At 39.9% G+C, this 19,894-nt stretch overlaps 1 long non-coding RNA gene across 1 annotated transcript; it reads left to right on the forward strand.

Annotated features, from left to right (window-relative positions):
• The first annotated feature begins 833 nt into the window (after nt 1–833).
• Nucleotides 834–18,314, forward strand: LOC101848770. Its single transcript, XR_001185157.2, has 3 exons — nt 834–1,017; nt 5,045–5,117; nt 16,230–18,314. It is a non-coding gene; the product is annotated as an uncharacterized LOC101848770 (long non-coding RNA).
• Nucleotides 18,315–19,894: the final 1,580 nt, after the last annotated feature.

Genomic DNA, 19,894 nt, shown 5'->3' on the forward strand with positions numbered 1-19,894 from the left:
CTCTCTCTCTCTCTCTCACTCACACACACACACACACACACACACACACACACACACATACACACACACTCAGGTTGACGCCCCCCCCCCCCCCCCACACACACACATACACATAATATCATTAAATCTCATTCCAATGCTTACCACCCCCCCAAAAAAAAAAGTAGAGAGTAAAAAAAAACACCTCGACACATTGGTAGTAGTAGTAGTTAGTAGTAGTAGTAGTAGTAGTAGTAGTAGTAGTAGTAGTAGTAGTAGTAGTAGTAGTAGTAGTAGTAGTAGTAGTAGTAGTATAGTAGTAGTAGTAGTAGTAGTAGTAGTAGTAGTAGTAGTAGTAGTAGTAGTAGTAGTAGTAGTAGTAGTAGTAGTTGTAGTTGTAGTTGTAGTAGTAGTAGTAGTAGTAGTATTGTTATTATTATTATTATTATTATTATTGTTATTAATATTATTATTATCATTATTATACAACATGCACACACGCCCGTTTAAAAATAATTAGAATACACATTGTGTTAGATTCATTCTATTTTTGCACACACGCTCCCTTAAACTCAGGTTTGTTTCTTTCCTGGGGCTTCCTCCGATTCAGTTTCAGGTTTTGAATATGACACGTATATCTCGGTCACTGGGCTGTCAGATAGTTCTTAAACAAAAACAACGCTGAATATATCTTGGCATTCTTTTGAGTAAATTCCTATTTTTTAAAAACCATTGTAGTTTAGTGTTTTGTTCTATTGGTTTTTAAATCACTTGAAAATGAAACAACAGAGAAATATCGTGTGCGTATAAATACGCTACGGGCAAACGGTGTCAAAGGTCATGAGGTCGGGAAGTGAATTTCCGGTGTCGTCGCCTCTTGCCTCTCTCTCTCCTACGTGTGATTTCAGGCGAAGATCTGAGGAAGACCTCGACGCCGAAAGAAACCCAAACACAATGGCAAACAAACAGCGAATGAGGATTGCTAGTGAAAAGCACAGCAAAAACATTACTACGCGAGGAAATGTCCCCAAAACATTGGTAAGATCTCTTCAGTTTTAAATCTTTTCCAAATACTCATACATACCTACCCTTCGTCTTTAGTTAGTGACTCTCTACCAAGATTGTTTTTGTCACTTAAGTTACAGTAACACGCTAACATATTGTTGCTTTTATTTCAAAGTAGATCTACAATCGAGCTTGATGTACTTGCTTATGGGCGTTTCCTCTACCCAAATTTCAAAACTTTTGGCTTTTATTCTTACTGAAATATTGTATTGTCGAAAGTTCGAGTTGAAAGCATTGTTGCTTCTTCGGTTTCGGCAAAGTCTGAAGTGAAAGTATGGACAGTATGGTTTTATTTTATAATACAGTCTAACCTCTAAGACGGAATCGCAAGGGAGCCAGAAAAAAATTCTGTCTTAGACAGGGGAATTTAGCGGGACATGGAGGTTGGGGGGTCAAAGGCCCAGCCTGTGGGATCAAGGATCGCTTGTTCCGATCGGCAAGCAGTGGTCAAAACTTCACACCTCTCAGCTGCTATCCTCTCTGATAATGACATGCGTCAGTCTTACTTCAATTACCACCAGTTCTTGCCTTTCATAGGACCACTGTTTGACCTATTAAAACAGGAACGTTTGAGCATCTCCTTTGCTTCCACCCTTAGCCCCACCCACCAATGCCACCCCTCACTGCCATCATGTAACATAGCAATGCCCACCGAGTCGGCTGACCGAGCGCATTTTGTTCTGCCGATTTTTGGCCCCCGCCGCGGGGGTGTTTCGTGGGACGAACTAACGCAAAGATTGTTGTCTTCAACTCGCTCTCACGCCGCTTCTCGTGAATGGATATGAATGAAACTTGGCAGCCAATCAGAAAAGAGGTCAATCTCGTAGTATGCAGTTTGACAACATTGTACCCATCCTAGAAGCAGTCGAAAACGTTTGCGAAAGTGGTTGATGTGGTGCGCTTTGAAGATTTTTCGGAGCTGTGATTTGTCAAACTGACTGATACGTTGTACACCATTTTTCTTTATTCCCGTAAAATTTCATGCTTCTGTGTTTAGCGGTTTGGCGTAATCTTTAAAAATGTGGGAGTATCTAAGGGAAAAAGCGGCATTGCCATTTGCGCGTACTGGGTGAACGGCGGGCGGCTGGGAAGTTTCCAGTCTGAGTGACGTCATCAGCCATCGGGCGCTACGAACGAGGCCCCGCTTATGTGAATCGGAAAGGGGGGTAAGAATACTTGAAAACTAAACGGGGTCCTTGATAACTAGCATTTTAGTCACAATACAATAGATGTAGTCACTTTTATTTGCTTGATTGAATGACAGAAGAATAGAAACAGAAAAGCAAACATATTGAGAAGTGGTATGGCATTGTGTTTGCGTTATAAATGTAAGCCTTTCCCCCCTCTGGGGAAAGCTTACACTTGAACTCGTCCAGTGTGCTCTGTTTGGAAAAGTGAGGCATTAAGATTGTTATTAAAGAGTACGGTACTTATTTAGTCCAGTCTGGGAAGATAGTCCCGTTTATACATTGTAACATCGTTCACGCGTACGTGCGTGAGTGCGCGCGCGTGCATGTGTGTGTGCGTGAGAGAGAGAGAGAAAGGGGGGTGTAAATATGTTACATTTATAGTATGAGTTGTAGCCTACACATGCGAAATATTCCCATGACTTGTAAACTATATTATCTAAACGCATCTTAATCTACCACACAATAGGACACTGTCGAACAATGGATATACAATATACACAGACACGATCTTATTTTCTCTAACAAAGTATGCATGCTTTTACTAGTAGAGAACTGGATTTATTAGACTAATACTAATAAATCCAGTTCTCTACTTACATTTTTGTGATAAATTGATCCAAAGCATTGCTTGGCAAAGAGGAACCTTTTATGTTGCCAAGTTTCATTCAAATATCATGACTTTGGGAGAAGATAGGACTGATAATCTTTGTAAATCTGTAAAGAACGCCTCTTTTTTACCTGTTAATGTCTTTACAACACAAAAAGTATGATAGATATTAAAAATATGACAGCGTGACTAGATTCTGCATCAAAAACTGTACTAGACTGGCAAGTTTCATTTACATACACTCCAAGAAATAGGCGAGCCTAAACAAATATTGTCTAAAAACGCACCGAAAACCGCCACATTTTTACCTTTAAACGTCTTCATAACTCAAAAAGTAGGATATGAAAAATCTGAAAGCAGGACTAGATTCTGCACTAGAAAATGTACTGGGTTGCCAAGTTTTATTTAAATACTCCGAGAAATTAGCGAGTTATGACTAATTTTGTCTCAAAACTCACCAAAGAACGTCCCATATTTTGGGGTAAAATTTTCATTATATAAAAGTGTTCCAAAAATTAATTGATTAAAAAATTCGTAACTTTTTTGTTTATTGATGGATTTCAAAAATTCAAAAAGTTCCATGCTCTGTGGAGACAGAGCTACAAAATGCACCTATTTGCAAACACTTTCTGGCAAAAAAAGGTTTTTTGTGGTCATTGCTATGTAACAACAATTCGAGGAACTCTTTTTCTCGGCTGGCATTGGTCAATCTTATTTCACACCTCTGGCTTCTGGCTACCCAAGATGGCTTCCGTAGTGGCTCGCAAATCGAGCCCTCTCACGGGTAGTCGTGAGATTTCACACTCACACTACACTGACCATCTACATCGCTCAGGGCTCACATGATGGGGTAACATCTACCCCCAAATTGCACCCCTTTTCCCCTTCCTCGCCCAGGGATGTGGCCATAGCGTTAAGTTTAGAGCCGTCGGAACCAAACTTGCGAGTTTTGTTTCAAATCAGTGTTGAGCGGGCAAAGAATTTTCTGTCTTAGACAGGGGAAATCCTTGGAAGGGAGGGGATTTTTCTTTCCGTTTCTGCGTTGAACAGGTTTCCATTTTATACAGGTAATTAAAGAGGAATATATCAAGGGGGGGGCGGGGAGATTCCGCCAAGACAGGTTTCCGTTAAGGCAAGTTCGACTACTTATAATGATTTTTCACTCTCAGAAGTAGAGTAGAGGAGGGCCTCTTTCTTGAACCCAACAATGCTGGCTTTTTTAAAGGCAATGTGACATGTGACAGTCACAACGGGAGGACTTCCGTAACGAGCGACCACTGTAAAATTTAGATTATACTCAATGGCCATCAAAATCATGATGAAAGACCGAAAGCCACTGTTATACCATTTGGTCATAACAAAATTATGGCAGTTTACGCATTTTTAAACCCCTTTCAAAGTTCTGAAGATCTGAGTCGGGGATTAGTAGACTTTCGTCTAGCTAAGCGCAGCCATTGTTAACCCTGCAGACTTTATTTGCTTCCGCTGTTTGCGAGCGCTGGTTTGCCAGGTTTTCAACGGTTTCTATCCAAATTCTTATCTAGACTAGTCCTCCCATAATACATATTATTATTATTAAAGCTGTAACGAGCGACCACTATGAAACTGGGTAGAATTGAGATTTAAGAGTTAGGGGTAGGGTTAATTCAGGGTAGGGGTAGGAGGGTTAATTAGGGTTAGGAGTAGGTTTAGGGTAATTAGGGGTAGGGTTAGGGATACTGCTTCACATTCGGTACACCTGTTGATTGCGCACGTGCATTGGGGTTTTGAGTCCGAATAGCCACGGGAGGCTCAACACCTTGCATGTTCAAATAAAAACATATTTCCATGTGAATTTTTTACTGAAAGATGTTTATTAAAGCCACAAAACATGTTATCTTTCAGTTTTCCAGGACTTTCAAGCTACTGAAGTTTCCAAATTTCGGTGCCCATTTTCTCACTAGTTTTACCACTGAAACCAGGGGACCCCACCTCCTTCAATGGCAAGCATATTGACTTCTATTCAAGATAGATGGGTACTTCTTTATATTGACAGCAAGGCTAATAAATAAGTTTTTAGATGAATTCAATAACTCCACATGCCCAAAAATTGACGAGCGCCTTATTCCACAGCGTCGTGACATTACATTAATTGTCACAATTTAACCCCTGTCGCATCCCTGGACTATAACTACTGCCTGTTTCTTGTTTGTTTTTGTTACAGAAAAATTCTGAAGAGAAGTCTCCTGTTGGCCCAGCATTGATGGCTTTGTTCTTGTTTGTTGTCTGTGGCTCAGGTGAGTGTGTTCAAGACGAATGTTAGTCTTCACTTGGGTGTTGTTTTACGCCTCATTTCCTATCAAACATTTTCTTCTCTAAAATTTTCTCCTTTCACATCCTTTCCTTTCCTGTTCTCTAGCAATGTTCTGCTTCCTACTTTCGTCTCCACTTTCTGTCCCCACCCCCTCACCTCCTTTGCCCCCTCCTCTGGGCTCCTGACTCTTTCTGCAGTCTTTCTTCTGCTATTCTTTGGCTCCTTCTTACTGCTGTCTTTTAGCCACACCCCTGATCTCCCAGTAGGAAAGATCTACGCCTTACCTTCTCGGACAAGAGCGAAAAATCTCGGAGGTCCCATGTGTAAGTTGCGCACATTAAAGATCCCTTGGTGGTCTAAAATCGGTAAGAGTAGACTTTGTCACCACCCGGGCAAAAATCAAAATTTCCTACCAACTGAAAATATTTAACCCTATCCGTACGTTGTATTTTACTATCGTGTCCATACAACCAGAGCTGGTAGTAACGGAGTACAAGTACTCCGGTACTTGTACTTACGTTACAATTTTCGGTACTTTTACTGTACTCCTGTACATTTTTGAAACCAGTACTTTTACTGTACTCCGATACTTTTTATAAAGTACTTTTGAGTATTTTTAAAGTACATTTTGAGTACTTTTGAAGCTTAATGAAAAAGTAAGTGCTGGCACTTCTGATCATAATTTACGGAACAAACACCCGGACGGACACAGCCGATCAACCAAGAGTTAAAAGTTGAGATCAAAGAACGGCCCGTCGCGTCAAAGATCAGCCACTATCGTGAATGTGATCAGAAGTGTTGTAAAACTCCATGAAACGGTACAGTGTTAGCTCCATATGGGATCACATCGAGGTTTGAACTGACCGATGCGTTTCTTTTCCCCAAACATCGCACTCGCATTTGAGCTGACCACCTAAACTTACATCACTCACTGGGTGGGTAGGGCCTACAAGTTCGCTCCAGGCCGGGATCACATCAAACTGCGAACTCTTCCCTGACCATTGAAAGCAGTTTTTCTCTATTCCCGAATTTGCGAGACAGCCTGAATATTAATAGTAATAGGTGTGGCCACAACGTAATGGTGTTTAACGACAAAGTAAAGGCGGTGTGCGTGTGGGGGGGGGGGACTCAACCCCAGAGATGGAAAGCTAGAATTGTTGGATAGGTGAAGGGGAGGGGCAACTGGATAAACGTAGATAAAGATCTCAAGACTCACGATAGGCTAATGAGTGTGTATATTATTTATGGCATGCCTCATGCCACTGTGATTGGTCATCAAGGTTGACCACTCTTTGCTCGCCATGCCATATGTCATAAATCCACCCAGGCGTCACATCAGTTCATGGGTCACTGTAGATTCTTCCTTGGCTTCGTCGGCTAAGATCCCATCTTTTTTTTGCTTCCGAGCAGTGGGATCTTAGGCGGAGACTACTGTAGTAGAGAATCTTTGGTTACACTACACTTACTAGACTCTAGGAAACAATTGTATTTTGGGTTGCCGTGGGCGCCGTGGACTACTAGTAGTGTGACCAAAATCTGTCTTACCACTATAATCAATTGAATCTGAAACTGTGTTCTCAATGTATATCTTAATTTTTTAGGCTGCCTAATTTAAACTTTTTTGGGTGGTTTTTGCTGAAGGCTACATTGATTCCTTGAGGATTTGTTAATGAAGAATTCAATGCACTTTTTCATTTCTATGCTGGATACTTTTTCTGTAGAACTTTCCCACCTCTAGGACTGACTTACATTTGATCACATTGTCTTGCTCAAACAAGTTCCTTTCATAATATCACTTACCCACTAGTTGCGTCTGTTTGTTTGGTTTGGGGTTTTTTTCAATTTCACGGACCATTTCCACCTTCGTTCAGTGCATACATTGTATATTCAAATGCTTTGTATACTGTTTACATTTTTAGTAATAAATAGCCTAATTTGTCAAATATACTGGATATGTTATTTAATATGATGTTTTGCATAAGCGCTGAAATGTTTTAGCATATTAGCAGAAAGTAGTCAAAATGTACTCAAGTACTTTTTTAAAAAGTACTTGTTGGTGTACTTGTACTCTGAAAGTACATTTTACAGGAAAGTACTTTTACTGTACTTAAGTACATTTTTAGATTGTACTTAAGTACTTTTTAAAAAGTACTTTAACAGCTCTGCATACAACATGGGGAACTCTGTGCCGCCACTTTCCAAACAGGAAATTTACTCATTGATCCGATCCGTACGTTTTGCATAGCAGTCTGTCAAAATAATTTTTTGAGAAATACTGAAAGTTTCAAAGAGATCTCTTCGTAATAAAAGTATTCTTAAAGGTGAATCGAAGATTACAACCCCGGGGGTACAAAATGACCCCAGGCGTACGGATAGGGTTATTGTGTCCCGCGCGCTAATTTGACCTTTTATGCAGTTGCGAGCGCCGTAAAACACTTACCAAAAAAAACACCCAAATACTACAACAACAAAAATCATCTGGAGTAAAGGCACTATTTGCGGCCGGCTGGCCAAACTGTGCGGCCACTTTCCTTATAAAGTAGATAACTCGGCTCTTATTTCATTTTTCAAACGTAAACCAAGCTCCCGTGATGCACTGACTTGAATCACATGTTCACAACAAAGATGATCTCGATAGGCAGCAAAGTTTGAGAGCGGTGGTGGTTCGAAGAATTTAATCTCTCAAAATGTCCCAAAGTGAAAATTTGACTGGTTACTTGTCCCTGGTCATTACAAAGCTTTCTTATCATATTTTTATTAGATTATAGGATCATGTGTTGAAGTAATGAATTAATATCAAGTGTAAATGTCTCAACATAAAGAAAACAACAAAGGGGACCCAGGGAGGGGGTGGCGGCATGGTTATTCCCTAATTATTTAAAAGGGACTTCTTGTGATCGGCGACGTTTGCTTAAAGTCCACTCCATTGAAAAAAAGGCATTGTTGTGGTCAGTTACTAGCAGTGCCCATTTAACAGCAATTTAGCTTACATCAATGCATCCAGAAAGCCTGATTTGTAGTTCTTGACTTCAATTTGATCAATCAATCAAGACTGACTCCACAGATTCGGTGCAGTCTGAAGAAACTGCCCTGTCACTTATAGCTCTTGACAGGGTCATCACCAGGCCCTGGGAATTTGAAAAAAATCACTGAGACCCGGAATGCCCGGGAATTTGAGGAAATCTGTAAATTGTCCTGGGAATAACCCATGGAAATAAATAAAACCAAATCTGATAGGGTCAGTAAGTTCATTTTTGCCGATCGCGATTGAGTTATTCGTTCGGCTTTTCTCGGTCTGATAATGAAACATTTGTGACATGCAGGTTGTGAATTATAAACGCAGTGTCACCATTAAAATAAATCAATATTTGTGACAGCAGTCATTTGTAGAAAAAAGAAAGAAAAGAAAATCAAACGTCTTGTTTTCAGCTTCTCGGTAGTGCTGTGTGATTTTGAGGAAACAAAAAATCTTCGAAGCGTGAGCTCACTATTCATGACATTCGAATACCTCTGTCAAATGTTTTTTTCTTAGATATGATAAGCATAAACCCAGACCTAAAAGTCCAGCTATTCTACATTCGGCATCGCTGTCGAATGGTTTTTTCTTATATATGTGATAAGACCAGACCTAACTTCCACTATTCAAAGCTCCGTCGAATCATATTTTCTTATATGTCATAAGCCCAGATCTAACTTCCGCTATTCACTGCGCCGTCAAGCGCTTTTTTTTTGCCTTATATGTGAAGCATCATGGTGAAATCAGGTGCTCGTCAAAATAATGAAATCCGAGAAAATGGCATTTTTCTGCCAGTTTGGACTTTTTTTCCTCGAATTTTAGGCTCAATACCTTGCATGTTCATTCTAATGCACTTTTATTTGTGGATTTTTTTGAAAAACGTTGATTAAAGGCACGAAAAATGTAAATTTGCAATTACAGAGGACTATTACGCTATGGAAGTCACCAAACTTTTCTCGCCAATTTTTAAAATTTTACTTATGAAACCAAGTGATCCCACCTCTTTCAATTGCAAATATCTCTAGTTCTATTCAAGATGAATTAATATTTTTACATCGAAAGCAAGGCAAATGAACAACCTTTAAGATGATACCAATAACTCTAAACGCCCAAAAATTGACGAGCGCCTGATTCTACTGTGTCGTGACACATATAAGATAAGCCCAGATCTAACTTCGGCGCCGCTGAATCATTTTTTCTTATATGTGAGAAGCCCTGATCTAACTTCCGCAATTCGAAGCGCTGTCGAATCGTACTTTCTTATTTATATGTGATAAGCCCAGATCTAACTTCTGCAGTTCCAAGCACCGCCAATTTTTTTTTCTTATATTGTGATAGTCCAGATCTGACTGACGCTAGTCACTGAGCATGCGTGTGCTGTAGTGGCTTGCGCGCAGACAGTGCAACGTGTTGACATCACGTCATCGTTCATTGCACTTCGAATTTCAAGTAGGATTAGGGGAGCTCATCACGACTGCTAACTTCATGGAAAAAAACATTCGCTGCACTTCAAGAGTCAAGTGCCCTTGCTTGAGCTGTCCATAGTGTGATGAGTGAATATTGAATAGTAAGAGCTGTTCTCTAAAGGATTGTTTTATAACTATTGAAGGCTCCTCTTATCACTCTGTCTTGTAACCCTCAAATAAAGAGTATTTCTGTATATTTATCTTAATGATTTTAGATATATATAATGAAATAATGTGCTCCAAATTTTTCAATGTTTGAGAAAAATTTGACAAAAATCCATTATCTATTTTTAAAAATCACATGGCATTCGAATGGCTCTGCCACGCTTGGAATAGCTGTGATTGAATAGTGCAAAAATCATGAATGTCGAATAGTATATTTGAATGGGCACAGCTCTACTTGTCCGGGTTGCCAACGTGACTGGTCAGTTAACCTGTCATCATGTGAGTACCAGCGGTTGCAGGGGTCACCAAAGTTCATTCAAAGTCTGAGCGTTGCGGACAAAAGGACTCTGGAATGGGGATAGAATTATTATTTTTAAAAGATACACTCGGGTGGTTTGTGAAGGTGTTTGTCAAAGTTCCTGGCTTTTTTTAAAGTCTGACAAAGTTGTTCTTTGTCGTCAATGTTAAAAGAGCGGATCATCATTAACTCTTTCCGGACGTACTTTTTTGGGGTCTAGACATCGCTTTGGCTATGCAGATGGTGTACAAAATAACTTCGTAGAAGCATAACGATCACTCCAAACGTAACATATTGAATGAGGAATACATCCCAATATAAAACAAAGATTAATTTTGAACATAATTTTTGCATTACAAGGGTTAGAAATGGCGATGATGACGAGAAAAATAAATTTTGACGGGAAAAATTACATTCACCAAACATGTGATAGCAAATCAGCATAGGTAATTTATCATATACAGGCCAAGAGCATAATCCATAAATTTCTGAATGCGCAGCTTTTTATTTGAAAGCAATATTCCAATTTTTGTTTGAGTTATGATATTTATACATCGTTTTATTGATGCAAGACCACAAGAATTAATTCACTCGTTTTTCCCCAAATCCACGCTTTGACAAAGTGAAACTAGATGATTTTGTTTCCTAAATCCTTTCCAAGTTTTTCAATAGCAATAAAAAGTAATTATAAATACGGATTGTGATAAAACGAAACAATACTGAAGCACCGTATCACAGCCGATATATCGGCGATACGTCAGGAAAGAGTTAAGCTTTTAATATCGCTCTCACTATTCTCACCTGTTTTTCTCCCATGACTTCTTTGTTTGTTACTTACTTTACCGAGTACTGAGTTGGTAGTTTCGTCTCTTTCGACACAGGAAGGTCATATAAGAGACAGCCTGTCCAGCCCTAAAACTAAGAAAAAATGTGGGCCCAAGGAGTCTTGAACCCGGGATCTCTAACATATGAAGCGTGTGTCTTACCACTACGCTACAGTGACCCATGTTAATTATTTTATAACACCCTACTGTACACAGAAGGTCGATTTCGAAGGCGCATCACTTGGTCTCACAAGAGGACGCCAAGGGGGAGTTGGGAGGTGTGTGAATAAAAAGTCGAAGCTCAAGAGTATCATACTGTTGGGGGATTCGAACCTTTTGGCCAAAGTCCGTCAATGGTGAGGCAGGCCACCCTGCCGGCACGGCTTCTTTGAAAAAACCCCACAGTACACTACAAAATCATGTTGGGAGGTCCTGGCCGCATACATATCCCCATGTGATCGCATCACAGTACCCTGGCCGCATAATGTGTCCTTGATGACGGTTTGACCGCATAAAGGTGCCCTGATTTCGAACTGGTCCCTTCACATGGTATTTTATAATGATCATCCCCCTTGGTTATATAGCCAAGAATGCTCTAGACCAGTGGTTTTCTCGTGGCCTAGAGGTTAAGGTGTTGGCCTCTCATTCAAAGGTCCCGGGTTCGATTCCGGGTAGCGACCAAAAAATTTTTTTCTCTAAAATTGTCTCCTTTCACATCCTTTCCTGATCTCTGACAATGTTCTGTTGTCTGCTTTCATTTCCACTTTCTGCCCCCACCCCCTCACCTCCTTTGCCCCCTCCTCTGGGCTCCTGACTCTTTCTGCAGCCTTTCTACTGCTACTTCTTGGCTCCTCCTAACTGCTGTCTTTCTGCCACACCCCTGATCTTCTGGTAGGAAAGATCTACACCTAGCCTTCTCGGACAAGGGCGAAAAATCTCGGAGGGCCCGTGTGCAAGTTGCGCACGTTAAAGATCCCTTGGTGGTCTAAAATCGATAAGAGTAGGCTTCGGCCGCCACCCGGACAAAATTCAAAATTTACTACCAACGAAAAAGTATTAGGTGTGTCCCGCGCGCTCATATGACCTATGCAGTCGCGAGCGCCGTAAAACCCTATACTAAACAAACAAACAAACAACCAGTGGTTTTCAAACTTTTTTCGCCCACCGCCCCCTTTTTCACCCAGCCGAGTCCCAGCACCCCCTACTCCGCCCTAACCATCAATCTGACATAACAACATGCATAGTAACAATCACAAATAAAGAGAGAGCTCAAAAAGTAGGGTACAAATAAAGTGCCTAAATTCTAATGATTTGGTTCTGAATATCAGTTGGGTCACAAATCACCATCATGTCAGTCTTAAATTAAGCGTGTACGAGAGATAATAAAACACATTTTTTCTTCTCTGTCATGCAAGGGCATTGAGAACAAAATACCGTCATTTTATTTATATGTTATGTGTCATCGGTATTAAACGACCAGTGTTGTTAACATCAATAAATGTAAAACATGTATTATGACATTTACAGAAGCAAAACACTAAAAAAAAAAAAGAACCCCAAAACAGTGATCATTAGTTTGAAAACAGATTGACATTATTTTTATGAAACGTTTTCTCCCATCAAGGAGATGCAATAAAGTTGCCTGAGATTTGTATATCAAATATCTCCATTGTAAAACATAAAAATATTATCCAACTGTTCAAATGTGAGAAACCACACGAAAGAAAAAGTATGCATTGATCTTTGTAATTATCACCGTCATCGCAATCATCGTCATCATCATTATCATCAGTTTCATCAGCAGTGGCAGCAATTGCACTTAACAAACTATAATAAGTCACAGTGAGTATTTTGCTTTAGAAAAAGAAGAAAGAAAAGCAAAATAAGAAAAGAGGTATTCAGGTATCAAGTAAGGGTAAACTACTACCCTAAGGGGAAGGACGGACCTGTTTAGACGAAACCAACTTGTCAACATCAGGTTTAAGATTGGTCAGTGGCAGACGTTAATCGCCACGCTCTGTGATCCTGAGTTTGTTCCTCTGCTTCGTCAGCAACCTTGTCACTGTACTGAATCCCCTTTCAACAAGACGGGAGGTGGGAAAAGCGATGAACAACTTGGTATTTTCCTACAGGGAGGGATATTTGTCTTGCACAATAGTTTTCAACCTGAATGACCGGTACGACTTTTTGAACAATGGTTCGATTTCAAAGTCACTTTTCACTGTCAGCTCTTCTTCAATTGCCACTGTCAGGTCACCATCTGTTCCAGTATTGAGTGTGTCCAGTACCCAGTCTGGAATTTCCAGTTTAAAGATATCACTAAACCTTGTCTTCGCGATCATATCAGCATGCAAATCTCTGAGGTGGTTGGTATATATTTTTAGTTCCTTGTCAGAAACCCGCCCTTATTTCAGTGTCTCTGCCAAGCTAGGAAACTGAGCAAATTGTCTTCTGCCAATGTTTCGGTGAAACATTTCCAATATCGACAAGAATGGCGAAAGCATGGATTTTGCCTTGATCAGGTTGGTGTCATCCCCCTGCAGCTGCAAGTTGACCTGGTTGAACTTTGTGAAAAGATCTGTGATGAACGCAATGTTGTTCTTGTGTTGTTTCAGTTTATTGCAGAGATCACTGTTTCTTGAAAAAAAACTCCAGCACAGAGTCAAACAGGCAGAAGTGTTAAACAGTTTCCTTTTGAGAGCCACCGGACTTCAGTGTGCAAAAGAAAGAATTGAAGGTTCTCATCATTTTCAGTGCACAGCTGTAGGAATAATCTCGAGTTCAAAGCGTGGACTTTGATCTTGTTCCCACACTTGATGAAAATGGCCAGTGTGTCATGCAGACTTTCATTCAGATTTTTTGGCACCAAATTCTGTCTGTGAATGACACAGCGAACAGTTATTACTCCAGGGACTGATTTTTTCAAGAAGCTCATAAATCCACGGTACCGACTAGTCATCGACGGTGCTCCGTTTGATGCACAGGCAACTATATTGGTCTTAGGAATCTGTTTCTCCTCGAAAAAGTCTTGGACCACTTTGAAAATGGACTCCACTTTGGTATCTGTTTCCAACATTTTCGCCAATAACAATTCTTGCATTACTTTTTCACCCTCTATAAACCGATATCCAGTTGAAGGCTGAACTCGTGCCTTTAAGCATTTTGCACAATGATTCCTTAACATTTGCTGACATCCCATCCATTGTCACTTAATGGCAAAAACTTTCACCACAGGCTCGGGGCACGGTGCAGGACTGTGCTAACACCTCTCTTATCGCAGGTAATGAGGTCCTCACCGAGAGTACGGAGTTTGCCTGCCTTTGCAATAAGCAGAGATAAATTATAAGTTGCCCGTAAGTCTTCATCAGCTTGATCGACGTCGGCTGCAAACATTGATTTAATAGATTTTTATTTCTGAAAATTTATCTTTAGAGTTTTGAAGTAAGCCAGATCTTTGTCAGATTTGCCGGGATGAATCATGTTTATAATTATTTATTATGGGCTTTGAGTGCTGGGAAAGAAAGTTCTTAGTAACAAGTAGTATTGTAAACTATGCCTAATTTATCTTTTTTTCTTCTTTTTTATGGCTTCTTTCTCTTCACCAATTTTTATGTTGCATTTCATCAAAATTTCACACTGCCCCCTTAACGCCCACTACCGCCCCCCTATCGCCCAATTTCGCCATAGCGCCCCCCCCCCCCCCCCAAACTGTTGCCACCGCCGGGGGCGGTAGCGCCCACTTTGAAAACCACTGCTCTAGACCATTGTACATCTAGTCTAGTGGCCAGATGATGTGCAATTTTGGAGGCCAAAAATGTTTTAGTTATCTCTATTCATTTGGCTGTTAGAGCAAATTAAGTGAGAAATGGCCGCAAATAGTGCTTTTACTCTATCGTCCTTATCTCTTGTCCTCCTTTTCTTTGTATAATGTTACTCTCTAGTTGCACTCTAAGCTTCGGCACAGAGAACGGTCCAGTGGTTAGATTTAGTTGGTTTGGATCGTTTTAAGGTAGATTCAAACACCATCAGAAGCCTGACGTTATGTCCTTGGAAGAGGCATTTTGCTCAAATTTTCCTCACTTCACTCAGGTTTGAATAGGTAACTGCCTATAACCTTTACTATAGACAATGAAAACACGCACATTAATTAAGAGACTGACTTTTTAGTAGCAGTTATCTTGGCCACTTTTAAACTGATGATTTCTATTCAAAATGAAATAAGATGCAGTCAGTAAGAGCAGTTCTCTTATAGCATTAGCATTGCTCTGCGACCTTATGTATCTGAATTATATTTATCTAAGTTTTATCAGGGTGCCATATTTGTAAAATGTTCTTTGCTGTGGCTATTTATTTGTTTGTTTTGCCCTGTAAGTAGAATGTCTGATGTGATGTTATCCTAAAAAGTTGGTGGCTCTTCTTTTATGGGCACGGGTATTGCCTCATCATACTGTATTTTAGTGTGTATGTGTGTACTTTGTAGTAATGATATATAATTATGATCATTTGTGACATTTGAATAACACTCAATCCTGATTAAAAGTCGCAAGCTCTGAACACTTAACATATGTGAGGCATCCTTGTGTAATCAGGCACTCGTCAAAATTTAGAAATAGAAGAAACGGGCATTTTTCCTCCAGTTTGGCAATTTTTATCAAATTTTTGTTTTTTGGTTCAACACTTTTTTTGTCCATATAAAAACACATTTACATGTGAATTTTACTCAGAAACATTGATGATTAATAGCACAAAATATGTAAGTTTTCAGTTTTCAAGGATTCTGAAGCTGTGGAAGTTCAAAACTTTTGTGGCCATTTTCTCACTAATTTTACCTCTGAAACCAGGCAACTTCCTCCCCCTTCAATGGTAAATATCTCAACTACTATTCTAGAGAGATGGATATTTTTTTCACCAAAAGCAAGGCAAATCAAGTACTTGTACTGTAAAACTCAAAACTAAACATCTTAAACTAATGTGTTTGTTGGTCTCGCTTCATGGGTGGTTTTCTCCGCTCCTTCTTTCCTATTAAACATCTATTGTCCTATCTCTCCTCCTCTTTAAACAAATTTTTGCTACTCTCTTGTAACACCTCTACTAATTTTCAGTACTTATATGAACTTAATTTTGTTGCAAGTGCCGTAACGTTCTTACTAAAAATCAAAACTGATAATGGAAAAACTCAGAGAAGTCCTGTGTGTAAAGGGAAGACACCCTAGTAATCGAAGGTAATCTTCAGCACTTGTAGATCTGTTTGTGCTGCAAATGCCCTAAAACTCTTAACTAAAAACCAAAATCTGATTTGTTTTTTTTGTCCCTTTTATCTTTCCAGCCGTCTTCCAGATCATCCAGAGCATCCGCATGTCATGACGAGACTGACCCCGACTTGGACCAAGCAGAGGGCGGCTGGCTGCGCGAACCTCTCTACTGGCTGCTACACAAGGGAAAAACGGAAACTTTGAGAGAGAATGTCTGAGCCTATGTGTACACGTGTTTGTTTGTTGGTTTGTGTGTGTGTGTGTGAGTGAAGATGTGAAGTGAACTGCTGTAAGCTGGTCTGTCTGTGTGCGCTAGGGTGGCCGGTGTGTTGTGTTTGGTGAGAGATATGCATGGGTGGGAAGAAAAATAAGAAAAAAAAGCGCCAAAAAACAAAACAAACCCCCACAAAAAGAAAGAATGAGAAAAAAAAACGACCTAAAAAATACCTGTGAAATGTAATTGCAATGTATTTATGTGGTAGTCCTGTCCTGGTGGAGTGATGTCCTTTCTCTATCTCGTCTCGCCGAAGATGAGTGGGAGGAGGCGTCTGTGCGTGGTTGTGTGCAAGATTTGATGGGGGGGGGGGGGGAATTCTGTTCACCTTTGAGCTCTGTCTGTTCTTTGTTCTTTCTTCCTTCTCTATACTGCTGTTGTCTGTGGGTACTGTCATTGAATCTGATGATAGACGGCTGTCGCCCATTTCCAAAAGTGTTGGTGCTTTTGTCAATGCTTGTTACAATTATGGAACCAGTTGGGACAGAATCTTTCAGGTTGGAAGAGTTGTTGTTACATTTTAATTTTAATTTGTTGACATCAAGTTTGTTTTAGATTCTGCAAGAAAGTAAGTAAGATTTTGATGTTATTTTGTGATGCCTTTTACTTTTGGTTGTTAGAAGGATGCCATTATTTGAAACTTAGTCATGGTGCAAGGGTTTGTTTGGGTTTTTTTTGGATGATTTTTGTATAAAATTTGGGGGAAAGGAAAAGATGTCTGTTGTGTGATGAGAATTCTTGTTCTTTTAGCAGGGCTGCCTACCATTCCAATTTTTTCGTAATCAATACGATTTGTTAGCCTCACTACGAAATTCTGATCGTAAGGCGATTTATTACAATTTTTACCGCCAGCAGATTTTTGGCTATAAAAAAATATTTGTAGCTTTTTAAAAAATTTTACAAGGCTTAGTTCAGACATGTTAATCGTCCGCCAATGGTCGGAAAGCCGCCAATCTCTAAATCAACCCCCGCCCCCCCTAAAAAAAAAGAGAACAGCAGGCCCACTTGGCGCGAGTTAGCCTTGCCCACAATAATACATACCGTATGCGAGTAAAAGCTTAGAAACATGGCTGCCACGCTCCTGGGACCCAAGCAGTCTGAAAATTACATGTATTTTTGTTCGTTGTAATATAGTAATTTGAAAATGAGAGCACTATTACTAATTTTTTTGGGAAATTACAAATTTTCTTCATGGTCATTACTAAAAACCATGGAGATGGGTTGGCAGCCCTGTTTTAGTAGTCAACCCCTACTGCACACTGTTCCATTGTTTTTAGCACATGACAGATAGTGGATCTTTAATTGTATCCCAAGACATGGGATAGAGAAAGAATGAAGGAAGATTTTATGGTTTTTTAAACTGCAGAACTAGTCAGCTTGAGTGGGCTTTGGAGATTGTGGTATGAACGGTACGCCACAGATTTACATTCTGTGTTTTGTTGAAGTCAAGTGAAATGTTTCCTCCGATACTATTTGATTTACATGTTGACAAACGTAATGAAATAAATGGCTATGGTAGGTGTATGTATAGCAAGTTAGTGCAATTTCCGATTATGGGAAAAAAAATGAAACAGTGCACACACATCATCTTACGCTCTCAGCAGATGTTTAATGTAAGGAGAAATGTGAAGACAGAATTTGTGTTTTTGTAAGTTTCCAACTGGTACATTAAGTGATTTTGAAAGTTATTGCACGGTCCGTCAGCTTCATCATCTCTGTCATCTCTCTCCGTCTGTTGGGCTACGGGTTATTTTTGTCAAGTTTTTTTCTTCGATGGATGAACCAGCGTGCAATTCTATGTTTCCCACAGATACAAACGTTGTCTGGTGTTTGGGTTTTGCCGCACACTTCACAGAATAAAACTTTACATTGTTTTATTTCTTCATCACCGTCTCATGTTTGTGTGTGACTTTATAATCTACTACTTATGTGTGGGTGGTTGACGGGCACTCTGGTGTGGTTTGCTCCTTCTTTCCTATAAAAAATCTATTGTCCTTATCTCTTTTCTTTTTCTTGTAATAATTTTCTCTCTATTAACACCTTTAATCTTCGACACTTGCAAACTCGGACAAAAATTAGCAAAGACCTCTACAGTGTGACACACAGCACTTTGGGGGCATATGGTTGGTGGGTGTCACTGGTTGGGCCTCTGGGTTTTTTCTGTCTACTCGTATTGATCTATTTAATACTAAGTGAGCAGGCACTTAGCGGATGCTCTGATGTGGTCTGCGCCGTCTTTCATGAAAATGACCATTATTGTGTCAATGTGCTTCTGTTCACTCAAACAAAGATGAAAAGTTAGGACTACTTTGATCTCCCATAAACTCTCTTAGTGTCCAGCTCAAGTAGAACTGAGCTGTGCTATTTCGCTACCCCAGAATTACATAATTCTATCAGCTCAGTAGGCCTACCTGATTGTGAGAAATTTGACTTTGACGTTTAAAAAAATTTGAGCGTCTCGCGTCAAACTTTTTCTATTGTAATTCTTTTAATTGAATATCTTGGTGACTCTGAATAATCTTACGATACTGATATAGCAGACTGAGTATTTGATTTCTGGCCTCATGGTCTTAGTTACTTGAAACAGCCAAAAAATGTCAGATAGAACTTAATAATTTTAAGGAAGCGACTTGTTTAACCGTATCCGTACGCCCTGGGGTCATTTTGTACCCCCGGGGTTGTATTCTTCACATTTTAGAATACATGTACTTCTAGTACGAAGATCTCTTTGAAACTTTCAGTATTTCTCAAAGAATCATTTTGACAGACTGCTAATGCTATGTAAAGCGTACGGATCGGATTAACGAGTAAATTTCCTGTTTGGAAAGTGGTGGCACAAGAGTTCCCCATGTCGCATGGATACGATAGTTTAACAAGTTGAACGGATAGGGTTAAATAGTTTTGATTATTCTTTTTTCTTTTATTTTAAATAAATGTAGTAATGTTTACGCCCTTTATTACCCCCCAGGGCGGTGCCACTGACTGTAGTGTCTTTAGGCCATTCTCAAAGGGGGGTCATTTCTCGTTCTAAATCTAATGCACAGTAGAATTGTAAATTGGGTGATCCAAAAATGTCATGCTCATAACTGTGCCTCAACTACAACAGGGAACTGTTGCTTTTTCTTTCCTCATCCTTACTATGGTCATTTTTCTTCTACTTCTTTTGTATGTTTGTCACACTCTTGTGACCCGCTATTTCCGGGGTGCCTTGATAGTCGAAGCAGACTATGTGCTGTTGAAGCCAGAGAGGTGAGCAGAGTAAGTCTGATTCCCTGTACTGTAAGGACTTCTCTGTTGACATCCTCCCCTTGGCGCTCACATGACCTTATGCAGTTGCGAGCGCCGAAAAAACTCTACTTAAAAACGCCCTTTGGTGTACACAATATAGATCAGTTTAGAGGCGGGCTTCAACCCTGGCCTGAGAGGGATACATCTCAGCAGTAAAACTACTGAGATACCTGATAA

Source organism: Aplysia californica, unplaced genomic scaffold (genome assembly GCF_000002075.1).
Source record: "Aplysia californica isolate F4 #8 unplaced genomic scaffold, AplCal3.0 scaffold00512, whole genome shotgun sequence".
NCBI lineage: Eukaryota > Metazoa > Mollusca > Gastropoda > Aplysiida > Aplysiidae > Aplysia > Aplysia californica.